Here is a 13,467-nt window from a genome sequence, read left to right as displayed (position 1 = left end):
GTGGCTCGTGAAAGGGGTTACCCCTCATATACTCCCCATACTGGGCCTCAGTATTGAATCCGATCATCTGGCACCTTTACCTGTTCCTCCCTCACTTGAAACTCTAGACCACGAACTTCAATATTTGTTCTCTCCTTTATTTTCCTGGCAGTGCTCCACCAGATTTGAAACATGACAGCTCCTGAGAGTCCACAGCCTTCCACGGTTCTCTGCCTCGCTACCTGGACAGTGTTTCACCATGCCCCCTTGGGGACATTTCTTATAGCTCATTACAGTTCTGACACCTGGCTACCCAGATACTGGGTAACCATCAAGGCACTCACCAGTCTTCAAAGGAGCAAACTGAGCATAAGATGTAAAAAGTGAGATACACCTACTTCACTGTCTACACAGTCCCTTTTCACAGAACTTAGGTCATCTTTGGGCAGAGAAGCAAGGGCCCCAGAAGCCTACCCTTAAGCCCCTGCTCTATCCTCCCAACCGAGAGCTTAAAGCCTCCACTCTTCCACGTGGCTGTCGGTGGAAAGGACTTCTCCCTCCGAGAGGAGATCTTGCTCCAAAATCTACAGCACTCTGACCTTAGCCCATGGCATCAACAAGGAAATAATATAATACAGAAAACTTAGCACTCCCCTGAAAGAGAAAATAGTCGTAAGATGAGTGGGTTTGTTACACAATCAGAGGAACTGCCAAATCTGTCTAAGGATAAATATTACAACCCAACATGAAAATTGAACAGAAGATTGAATAAACTATATGTTGATTTGTAGCCATTACCTAACCAATAAACAGTATGCATATAATGCATTTTTTTTTACAAACTCTAGGGAATTTTAAATAAGTTCTTCTCAAAATTTAGCTTCATAGAGAACTTAAGAAAATAGCAGATTATCTAATAGTGAGATTACTAAAGAGAAGACAGTGAAAAAGGTGGCCTAGAAAATTTATTAAGCAAATGGATGAAGGGAGGGGATGAGAGAAAGATAAAACGGTGGTTGAGGGGTTAAAAATACTGCAAGAAGTGGTGGGACTGCTTCTGGATTAGTTACTACGTTTTCACAACAATTTGCTCTAATGTGTGTGCAATAGGTTATTTAGACGAGGCCGTATTTTTCAGGGTTATGGCTGTAACTCTGAGAAGAATTATTAATCTCTGCTTTGGATTATTAAACTCCATACATAACTTTTATTAAAATTCCACTCCTTTCTCAGCTACCCATTATGATATTCCTTGTTCTAAAATAATTCTCCTTTGACGAACCATGAGAGATGATGGACTCTGAAAAACAAACTGAAGGTTCTAGAGGGAAGGGGGGATGGGTTAGCCTGGTGATGGGTATTGAAGAGGGCACGTTCTGCATGGAAAAAAAAATAAAATAAAATAATTCTCCTTTGTTAAATGATCCACTGCTTTCCTTAAAAAAAAAAAAAAAGAAGGCAGTGAGAAGCAGATCTCTGGAAGAGATCTATTTCTTCTTTTTTTTTTCTTGTTACTCTGCAAAAACAACAGAAGGATTCCTGGAATAAGGGAAAATCTATCTTCTTGGACTTCCCCCATTGTAAAAGTGTGGGAAAACATGTCATTTTCAAAATAAGCAGTAAAAAAGAATTGCAGCCAAATTTCATGCCAAATTATTAGAAGAAGTAAAGGAATAAGGGGCAGAATAAAATCCCCATACACTATGATGAAAACACTTCAGAAAGACATGCCAACAAATTGGGAAACTGTAAAATCTAATATTTTAAAATAAGCTAAAAAATTTTAAGCCATTAAAAAAACACATAAATTAGCATTAGAAAAACTCAAAAAATGCAAAATAAGAACCTGGGGTTTTATTTTATTTATTTTTTTAAAGTTTTATTTATTTATTTTTAGAGAGAGAGTGGAGGGGGGAAGGGCAGAGGGAGAGAGAGAATGAATCCTCAAGCAGACTCCCTGCTGAGCGCTGAGCTCAGTCCCATGAACCTGAGATCATGACCCCAATCCGAAATTAAGAGTCGGACACTTAACCAACTGAGCCACCCAGGTGCCCCAGAATCTGGGGTTTTAAAGCAAAGATGCCAAGAACTTTGCCAAATTTCTTTCATCTCTTCAAAGATCAACTTGAGCCAACTCTTAGGCTTTGCCATGGCCCTCAGCAACGTGGACACACAATAGCAGATTAGGCATGATAGCTTTCATTGAACAAGAGACAATGAGAAAGCAGAAGGAAAAGAGGCAAAGGCAAAGGAAATGTAAAACACTAGAAAGGTTCTCTTGTGCAAACAAAAAGACTGAATGTGACAGAATATCACAAAAGGAAAAAAATGCAGATTGTGTAGCAGAAGGAAATTTAAATGCCCAACTTGAACCAAGCAAATTTAAAAGTCTTCTGAGCCAGAAATGACCTTATTACAGACCTAAGAGAAGCAAAACAGATGCTCAACAAGGTGGTAAAATGTACAACGAGGCACTGAGTGCTGGAAGCACCGCTCTCCTGCTATAGCTTCTAATGACTGTTCATTGCAGGAATCAGGACTTCCTTTTAGTAAAGGCTAAAGTGTAAAACAATGATCCCTATAGGCAAAATTGCTGAAGCCTAAATTGATCAGGAGGCATGCCTGTCTGAGTAAATAGCCAGCTGTGTTGAAATCCGTAATAGAGGTCACAAAATAAAGTTTTCCAATACCCTAAAGAGCCAGCTGGATCTGTTAGTTCAGGAATGATGCCAGAAGTATGGTGAGCCTTGTTTGATATGAATAGCAACAGAAAGTTTTGGGATTAAGCCTGTGGGAGGTGGAGCTTTCTCCACTGCATATGACTATATTATGAAAGCATCTGATATTTGGAAAAAACAAGATTTTTCTATGTCACCCCCTCTTTGTTCTGATATAGTTCTATATTTATCAGTGGAATACCTCTTCCATAGCTATTGCCTTTGTTCTAACCATTAACACAGGGAGAAAGATGTACTTGAACAAACTGGAACATGCCTCCGATTCTAGAAGTAATACAACTTTCAGTGGTTTTGAGCATGAGGTAGAGGGGATCAGACAATGGTTGTATGACTTACCCAGTCTTCTGCCCATTCTCTAACTCCAGAGATCTAATTTAGAAAGTTTTAAGTAAGACAGACCAGAGACTGGACTCGAGTCCTCTCAGTCCTGACCACAAAATACAGCGTTCCCTGAGAGCTGAAACCCTCTGCCTCTTGAGTAGCATGACCTACAGCAGCATGCTTACCAAAGGAGGGACTCCACTAGGAAGACTGGCAAAGACCAAACCAAACCAGTCTGCACCAAGGTGGACTCCAGGGCCAACCTTTCACTGACTTGTTCCCTCATTATAATACTAAAAATCACACTCGTGGTGGGGATTTAACATGCTAATGAGACATGATGATGCATGGCAAAACATGTTCCGTCCACTGAAACTTTGTGCCCAACTTCCTGTATCTCCCTGCCCCTACATGCTTAGATATCCCTCCTTTCACACCTCAGTCTCTTTAAAAATTTTCCCCAGCCTTTGTTTGGAGAGCCAGCATGAAGGACTTTTTCCTTCGTGCTATCTCCTTTGTGCTTAAGCATAAGCCCCGATAAAAGCCTTGCCTGGGACTTCCAACTTGGTCTCTAGGATATTTATATTGCTGGGAGAGCCCAGGGACCTGAGTGGGTAACATAAGCCCCTGTAAGTCTCTGCTATTTTGATTTAATATGCATGTGGCAAGCATTCATTATAGCAGGAGTAGCTTCTGTTATTTGGGCCTAGTAGTTTTCCTCATATGTAAATGTGCTTTATTTAATAAAACAAAAGTTTATGTGGGGGAAAAAATGAGGGACCTCAAGACGTAACTTAAAAAAAATATTTAAGGAAACATAAACAAGAAACACAAGAGCATATAAAAGCAACAAATAATGTTTTAGCAGAAATCGAAGTTTAAGAGGAGAAAAATGTTAAAAATCAAAAAGAAATGAAGAAGGAGGTGAAACAGATTTGAGAGAAAGTAACAGATAAAAAGACAAGTTCCTACATATGTATGCCAGAAGTACCCAAGGGAAAGAACCAGAGCAATAGAACAGAACAAAGTAATCCAAGAAAATTTTCCTGAAGGAAACAAAACAAAACAAAAAAGCCTGGAAAATATATTGAAAAGCATATCTGGAAACAGTGACACCAAAATGGCCAACATCAAGAATTATTCTAGTAAAACAAATGAATTTTAAAGGAAAACTTTATTCTTTTGTATCAAGGCAAACAACAACAACTGATCACTTACGAGAGAAAGGATGTCAATTGCCAGATCTTTCTACCTCAACCCTTTATGGGTTGAAGATAATAGAGTGACATATTTAACACACTCAAGGTAAGAAAATGTGACCTAAGGGTTTTGTACCATGCAAACTTATATTCAAGAATAAAGACCATAAACAAACAGTTATAAACATTCATGAACAAAACAAATATTGTTTCCATGCCCCTTTCTATCTACTAGAGAATGAGCTTCAAACAACCAAAATGGCTAGACAGACTTTGACATCAACATCAGGACTGGTGGTGAGCATTGCATATATATTGACCTATGGAACTAAGACTAAATAATGGATATAAAGGAGAGAGTATAATATGTTATTGGTCACATGGTCTAATAAGGTAGACAATACAGCTATCAAACATAGGAGGAGTAGGTGTGAGATGCGGAGAACATATGAAAAGTAGGAAAAGCTAGCTGATTACCTTATAGCTATTACGTGGAAATAAGAGGATATTACTTCACTTCAGATGCTGGGAGAGAGAAAGAGGAGGAGGGAAGAAGAGGTGGTTAGCCAATTTCAATTATTTCTCATAGTAGAGAACAAAAGGAAAATTACTAAGGGTATGATATAAAGGTATTCGTATACAAGCAGCCATCGAAGCAAAAATACAAATTTTACCAGTAAAAGAAATGCTGAGAGAAAAAGAGAAGGAGGGAGGGAGTAAGGAGAGAGGAAACAAAGATTATTTGTATAAAACACTTACTATGTATGTATAAATATAATATGAAGACAATATGGCAGTATGGAAGTCCTAGCCAGAGCAGTTACACAAGAAAAAGAAATAAAAGGCATCAAAATTGGAAGGAAAGAAGTGAAACTGTCACTGTTTGCAGATGACATGATATCATATACAGAGAATCCAAAAGACTCCATCAAAAAACTGTTAGAACTAACAAAAGATGGGGCGGGGCGCCTGGGTGGCTTAGTAGGTTAAGCATCTGTCTTCAGCTCAGGTCATGATCCTGGGGTTCTGGGAACCAGGCCCCCCTTGGGCTCCTTGGTCAGTGGGGAGCCTGCTTCTCCCTCTCCCTTTGCCCCTCCCACTGCTCATTCTCTCTCGTATCTCTATTTAAAAAAAAAGTAATAAAAAAAAAAGAACTAACAAAAGAGTTCCGTAAACTTGCAGGATACAAAAGTAATATACAGGGGCGACTGGGTGGCTCAGTTGGCTAAGCGACTGCCTTCAGCTCATGTCATGATCCCAGGGTCCTGGGATCAAGCCCCACATCTGGCTCCCTGCTCGGCGGGAAGTCTGCTTCTCCCTCTCCCACTCCCCCTGCTTATGTTCCCTCTCTCGCTGTCTCTCTCTGTGTCAATTAAATAAATAAATAAAATCTTTAAAAAAAAAAAGTAATATACAAAACTGTCGTTTTTATGCATTAATAATGAACTATCAGAAAGAGAAGTTAAGAAAACAATCGCATTTGCAATTGCATCAAAAAGAATCAAATACCTAGGAATAAATTTATCCAAGGAGATGATAGATTTATATACTGAAAACTGTAAGACATTAATGAAAAAAGTTAAAGAAGACACAAATAAATGGGATGATGTTCCATGCTCATGGATTAGAATAATTAATATTATTAAAATGTATATAATAACCAAAGCAATCTATAGAGTCAATGCAATTTTTTCAAAATTCCAATGGCATTTTTCACAGAAATAGAACAAACAATCCTAAAATTTGGCGTGGAACCACCAAAAAAACCTGAATAATCAAAACAAATATTGAGAAAGAACAAAGTTGGAGGCATCACGCATCCTGATTTCAAACTATACTATAAAGTTATAGTAATCAAAACAGTATGATATTAGCATAAAAACAGACACATAGATCAGTGAAACAGAATAGGGAGCCCAGAAATAAACCCACACATATATCGTCAATTAATATACAACACAGGCAAGAATATACAATGAGGACAGTCTCTTCAATAAATGGTACTGGGAAAACTGGACAGTAACATTCAAAAGAATAAAACTGAACCAGTATCTTATACCATCACAAAAATGAATTCATAATGGATTAAAGAGTTGAACATAAGGCCTGAAACCATAAACCTAATACTTATGGAAGAAAACATAGATGGTAAGCCTCTGCAATTATTTTCTTGATAACAGTTTTTTAATGACATATCTTAAATATTTCTTTCCCCTTTCCATTGGCACAGAAATGCAAAACACAGTAAGACATGTGTCTTACTGATTACAGTAAAGCACTTACAAAGTGCTTTTCTTTAATCAGTGTTCTCCATACGCTGAAATTGTAACTAGCCAAAGATTAATAGCTACTTTCTCCTAGGGCACTTGTAATTCAAAAGAACATAAATCAAAATCAAGTTAATCAAGCTATGCAATCCGTTATATTTAGTATTTCTCCGTGCAATGAAATGTTGGTTAAATCCATAGCTAGAATATTCCCCTTATCAAATAAAGGCCCTAGTAAAATCAACACACTTGTTTGAGAATGATATATGAAACTGTACAGTTCATTCAACCAATTTCACATGTAAAAAGTTTCTTACTCAAATTTGAAAACATGTTAATACTTAAATTCCCAAATTTCTTTTTCTTTAAAAGATTTTATTTATTTATTTGACAGAGACACAGCAAGAGAGGGAACACAAGTAGGCGGAGTGGGAGAGGGAGAAGCAGGCTTCCCGCGGAGGAGGGAACCCGATGAGGGGCTCGATCCCAGGATCTTGGGATCATGACTTGAGCCGAAGGCAGACTCTTAACGACTGAGCCACCCAGGTGCCCCATTTCTGAAGTTTCTTAATCAGTGAATTCTTAATCAGTTTAGTAGAGTGTATAGGCTAAATTTACACTAACATCATTCATTACATGAGATTTAATGAAATTAATACCAATGAACTAGTACTAACACAGGTAGGTTATTTCTTTAGACAATATATAAGAAGCTATTTAATAAGTTATCCCCAGAATTTTTAAATAAGTTTAATTATCCAGGTGCAGAAAAAAGTTAACATAGTTAAGTCCTAACTTAAAAAGCTTAAGTCCTTACTTAAAAAGTCTGCCCTTAGCTGACATCTGGGAACATGGATTTCTGGAAGGTTCCTACTGTTAACTGATATTATGGCTCACAGTATCTAAAATGTTTGTACAAACAATATAATTTCTGCAGATTCCTGCTTTTCTTCTAAGAATCTAAAATTTGGGTATGTGCCAGGCAGGGGATGCTTATATGATCAGACCCCAATTAAAACCTTGGGTGTTCATTCTCTAGAGAGCTTCCCCGGTTGGCAACATTTTGCACAATTTGTCACAACTTGTTTCTTGAGGAATTAAGCACATCTTGTGTGACTCCCCTGGAAGAGGAATCTTGGAAGCTTACATCCGGTTTACCTGGAACTTAGCCCCATGTACCTTTTCTCTTTGCTGGTTATGCTTTATATCCTTTCACTATAATAAATCGTAACCATGTGTATGACTACATGCTGAGTCCTGTGAGTTTTCCTAAAGAATTCCCAAAACTCAGAGTGGTCTTGAGGACTCCCAACACAATCTCCTAATCTACTTTTACAAGAATCACTTAATTTGAGGATTAGTTGTTTGCACCTCAAGATAGGAAATGACTTCTAAATGCATTATTAGGGTGCCTGGGTGGCTCAGTTGGTTGAGCGACTGCCTTCGGCTCAGGTCATGATCCAGGACTCCCTGGATCGAGTCCCACATCGGGCTCCCTGCTCGGCAGAGAGTCTGCTTCTCCCTCTGACCCTCCCCCCTCTCATGTGCTCTCTCTCTCTCTCTCTCTCTCTCTCATTCTCTCTGTCTCAAATAAATAAATAAAAAAAATCTTAAAAAAAATAAAAAATAAATAAATGCATTATTAATGAAAATTTAGGGATTCTCTAAGCACTGTCAATCAAGAAATCTATAACGATTGTAACTGTAACTTATGATTTTGGTAACAGTGGTGTAACCAACGTTAGAAAGCATTGGTAGGAAATTATCTTTCAGTTGTTGTCAGGATGTTATCCAAAATGACATTTGACTCATTGTAAGAGTGCCCTCTTTATGAGGCAGGACCCCTGGGCAAAATTTGGATCTCTTTTGACTAAATTAGGCTTACCTTGAATCTATGCTTTGCTTTTATATTACAGTGACTCTAATGACTGGTTGAGGTTTTTTTAAACTTTAGAAAACTAGTAAATTGCGACCCAATCTAAACTGTACAGGATGGTATCCCATACATGTTTCTCTGCACTAAGCTCATTTTAGCTATCATATTTTCTGACTCATATTTTTTTTGAGAGAGAGAGAGAGAGAGAGAAAACGCACCAGTGTGGGGGAGGGGCACCAGAGAATCTTAAGCAGGCTTCATGACCAGTATATAGCCTGACACAGGGCTTGATCTCATGACCCTAAGATCATGACCTGAACTGAAATGAGGTATCAGATGCTTAACTGAGTGAGCCACCTAGGCGCCCCTACTCATACTTTTAATGTGTCCTAACCTCCTCAGTAGTTTTCTAACTCTTTTATTGTTTGCATTGTTGCCAGACATTTCAAAACTTTTCAGATGAGCCATATAGGAAGGAACTTTTCAGATAAGCAATACAGGAAGGAAGAAAAGGAGTACTGAATCTATAATGCATCTGAAGAAAGAATAGTGGGGAAAAAAGGCAAACGGTTAATACTGGGAAATGAGAACCAAAGACTGAAAATTCTAGATGCTAAGCACTTTTAAAATCAAGGTAGTATGTTGGAAGTTTCAATTCCTTTAAATAAATGTGACTATTTTGCCTTCTTTCTCATAAATCTGATAAGTTAACTTGTCTCAGTAGCAGACTATATTAAAACACTTGGACTTTGCTTGATGAGTTCAAGGGCAATGTATTCCCTTTTGGAAACTAAAAGCTCATTAATACCTTTTCCAACTTAAGAATAAGTTTTCATTTTCCCAAAAGTTTACATTTAAGAGCAAGTGTTTAAAATTTGAAACACATTTTCCCACAGAAATGTTATTACAAACAATGGTTAATTGCCAGGCCATCTCAGTGAACTCATTAAACTCATAAAAAGCAAAAGTAGACATTGGCAATAAAAATAGTATAAAACTGTATTATGGAAAAAAAAAACCCTTGCCTTTTAAATACAAAAGTTAAATTTCAACATGCAGTTTAAATGTATTCTAATCAGATCCATTACCCACAGTGTTTGAGCCAGGGCTTCACTTTGGGACTCTGCATAAAACACTGCAAATGGAGAGGGGTGGAGTGGAAGGTTTTGAATTTGGGTGAGTGGGACATGGAGAGACCCTATGCACAGTCTGGGAAGGTAAGTACATTGTATTTCCCAGCTTGGGGTGGAGGTGGTTTCTACTCTTGATTTCCAGGAGTACAATGAAGTTGGTACCCCACAGAATGGAAAAGGGATGGAAAGGGGATTTTGGCTTCTCAGAATCCTAGAATCATTAATGTGCTACTATCCAGAGGGTGGGTAATAGGGTATATCTCTAGGCAGCTGGTAAGCATGAATGACCAGCTGGCTAACTCTTTAAGCAGGTGGGTTCTGAGTACCATAGGTGGGCAGCAACAGGCGGTAGATCCGGGACCCTCTTAGTGGTGTGCTTCCTGGCAGAGGAGAAAGAAACAAAGTGGATTCACATAGGGGACCTGTGGAAATGCTGACAGTGCAAAAAAGACATAAATTTCCAACAGGGAAGATCAGAAGAGGAAACAAAGGTATAAGAGGTGTTTCTTGCGTCAATGCCAGCCAACATGTTAGACTCAACTGGGCTCACATTTGATGTTATTTCAGGTTTGCCTATCCTGGTTTGGGGAGGCACTTTACAAATAATCCTGCTTCTAAACACTACATATTTGTTAAATTAAAATAAGTAAGAAAATATTATACCATAAAAAGAACCATAAGGACTTTTCAAAAACATACTTAAATATTTTTAAAATCATATATTTTCACTTTTTTTTTAAAAACTATACTTATTTATGGGGTGCCTGGGTGGCTCAGTCATTAAGTGTCTGCCTTAGGCTCAGGTCATGATCCCAGGGTCCTGGGATGGAGTCCTGCATCGGGCTCCCTGCTCTGCGGGAAGCCTGCTTCTCCCTCTCCCACTCCCCCTGCTTGTGTTCCCTCTCTTGCTGTGTCTCTTTCTGTCAAAAAAATACATAAAATCTTAAAAAAGAACTATACTTATTTATTATGAATCATGGACATCAACAAAAGAAATTTTTTAACCTGCTCTTCCACCCTCTCTCTAGACACGCTCTCCACTAGTAGCTTAGAAGCTGGCAGACATCCTTCCATACACTTGTAATTTTCCATTAAGGATTCAAATACATATGAATGCATCTTTACATCATTTTATAAGACATAAAAATATGTAATGATAATATCCCAAAGGCAAATCGGAGTAGGTATATGATATGTTATAGCATAGACAGGACAAATTTATTCAACCATTCATTCATTGACAGGTATTCACTCTTTCATTTATTTTGTGTTTTTGCCACTGGAAATGCTACAATAAAAATCTTCATTCATATATCTTGTGCTATTCAAATTTATGCTCACTTGTATTATGACCAACACTCCAAATAGCTCACCAGCTCACCACAAGAAAAGTTTGCTTCTAGTTTGCACCACTGTCTGATGCAAGTCAGGTTATTATTTCAAGGCGTCTGCCTCCAATAGTGATTCAGGGATCCATCTTACGCTTTTGTTCTCAGAGAACTTCATTTCCGATAGCAAGGATGTGAGAGAGCTTGGAAGATGAGAAGGATGTTAACTAAAATTTTTAATTTGCGTGTATTTGATACACAATATTACATTAGTTTCAGGTGTACAACATAGTGATTTGACAAGTCTCTATGCTATGACAAACTCACAAGTATAGCTATCATCTGTCACCATACAATAGCATTGACTTTATTTCCTGTTTTGTGCCTTTTATTCCTGTGACTTATTCATTCTGTAGCTGGAAGTCTGTATCTTCCCTGCCCTTTCACGCATTTTGCCCATTCCTCAACACCCCTCCCCTCTGGCAACCATCAGATTTTCCCCTGTATTCACAGGTCTGATTCTGCTGTTTGTTTATTCATTTATGTTTTTTAGATTCCACATGTGAGTGAAATCATATATTTGTTTTAGTCTGACTTATTTCATTTAGCATAATATCCTCTAGGCCAATCCACATTGTCACAAATGGCACAATCTCCTTTTTTATGACTGCATGATATTCGTGTGTGTGTATGTGTGTACACGCATCTTTTATCCATTTGTCTACTGATAGGCCCTTGGGTTGCTTCCATATCTTGATTATTGTAAATAATGTTGCAATAAACATAGGGGTACATATGTTTTCAAATTAGTGTTTTCATTTTCTTTGGGTAAATACCCAGGAGTGAAATTATTGGACCATGTACTGTTCTATTTTAAATTTTGGGGGGAATTTCCGTAGTTTTCCACAGTGGCCTTCCTAATTTGCAGTCCCACCAACCGTGTATGAGGCTGCCTTTTTCTCCACACCTTTGTCACTTGTTATTTCTTTCGAGTTTAGCCATTCTGACAGGTGTAAGGTGATACCTCATTGTGATTTTGATTTACATTTCCCTGATGACTAGTGATTTTGAGCATTTTCTCATATGTCTATTGGCCAGAAGATGAGAGGGATTTATGACGAAAACTGGATGTGGCTTTAGACACTTCTGCCCTGATTCCATTGGCTACAACCCAATCGTGAGGTCCTTACCTAACTGCAAGGGAGGCTGGAAAATGCAGTCTTCCTGTGGGCCCAGACAGAGGAAATGGATGACATTCAACCAATTTTGCCAAATATCTTTACATACTGGTAACTTTATTTCAAAGGATTTATTTCCAGACTAACATTTCTGGACTATGAAATTTCTATATTGTGTGTCATCACTTTGCATAAGGACCGTAAGAACTCCTATTTCTGTCAGCAGAGTAAGAATACTCAGCACCGTTCTTGCTTTTCGAAATCTCCTCTCTAAGTGCTAGAAGACTAGAAACTGAATTGACCAGATTCTGTCACCAGGGTCCTGGTTTAACTTCCACCAATAAGAGGCGTTCTTGCTGTGAAATTAGGAAGGGCAAAGAAAGCAAGGAGACTTTATTTCATTACACACGTTGACACGTGACAGAAATGGCACGCACTGTGGCTTCCAGGTATGTCCTGCATCGTGCAGAGATTATTGGCTGTGGTTTCCCTGACCCTGCACCACTGGATTTTACAAGCCAGCAGTAATTTCTATTGACTTTTTCCTTCAGTCTGGTAGGTTAGCGAGCATCTCACTTCTTGTATAAAATCTCTTCCTACTTGAAATATTTAAAGCAATTTTTTTCCAGAGCGAGAACTAACTTATACATCCACCTAGCATTTGTCTTTTGTCTTGTCTTTAATGGCCCGGGTTTTTTTTCCACATATAATTTTTTAATTCTCGAATTTCAAGTGTATCTATGTTGTATGTTATAGCTTTGGAACTGCTGTCTGCCTAAACCTTAGTGAACATAAATATTCTGTAAAACTTTTTACAGAATACTTTTTAAAATTTTTATATTTTAAAGGCATTAATCCATCTGGAATTTACTTTTGCATATGTTGTGAGTGCTAGTATAATTTATTAAATAAATCACATTTTCCCACCCAACTGAAATACCATCCATCTCCCAAATGGCTGGATCTATTTCTAGGCCACCTAGTCTAGTCCAGTGAGCTATTTGTTTATTCCTAAGCAATGCCATACAGTGTCCTTTGCTTGGCTTTATAAAATAGTTTAATAATTGTTTTATAAATTTAAATTCAATGGAAATTATCTAACAATAATTTGTGCTACCAAGTTAACTCAGTTATATATAGAACTCAAAGTAAATCTTACTGTTCTATATCCGTGCATGTATCTGAACTTCCTATAAATGTTAATAACAGAAACAACTAAGTGCTTAGTTAATATAAGGCAGCAATGATCAGTCCTAACCTGATCCAAATGCTTGAGGAGTAGGCTCAGTCTTCTCACTGATTGCTGTTATGATAAATGAGATTAGAAAATTGAATTTGTAATGTTATTGTAATCAAATGCTACTTTTAAAATTTATATAGTTTATATAAAGGACTCCATAAAAGATTTTGTTTATAAAATGGGTACAATTATAAGTTTCAAAATTATT

General features: G+C 37.7%; 1 pseudogene; it reads left to right on the top strand.

Annotated features, from left to right (window-relative positions):
• The first annotated feature begins 1,923 nt into the window (after positions 1 to 1,923).
• Positions 1,924 to 5,106, top strand: LOC113919747 (annotated as a pseudogene).
• Positions 5,107 to 13,467: the final 8,361 nt, after the last annotated feature.

This window comes from Zalophus californianus, chromosome 3 (assembly GCF_009762305.2).
Source record: "Zalophus californianus isolate mZalCal1 chromosome 3, mZalCal1.pri.v2, whole genome shotgun sequence".
In the NCBI taxonomy this organism is placed as follows: domain Eukaryota; kingdom Metazoa; phylum Chordata; class Mammalia; order Carnivora; family Otariidae; genus Zalophus; species Zalophus californianus.
Note: the sequence above shows the minus strand (reverse complement) of the source record. Positions and strands in the feature narration are given on the sequence as shown.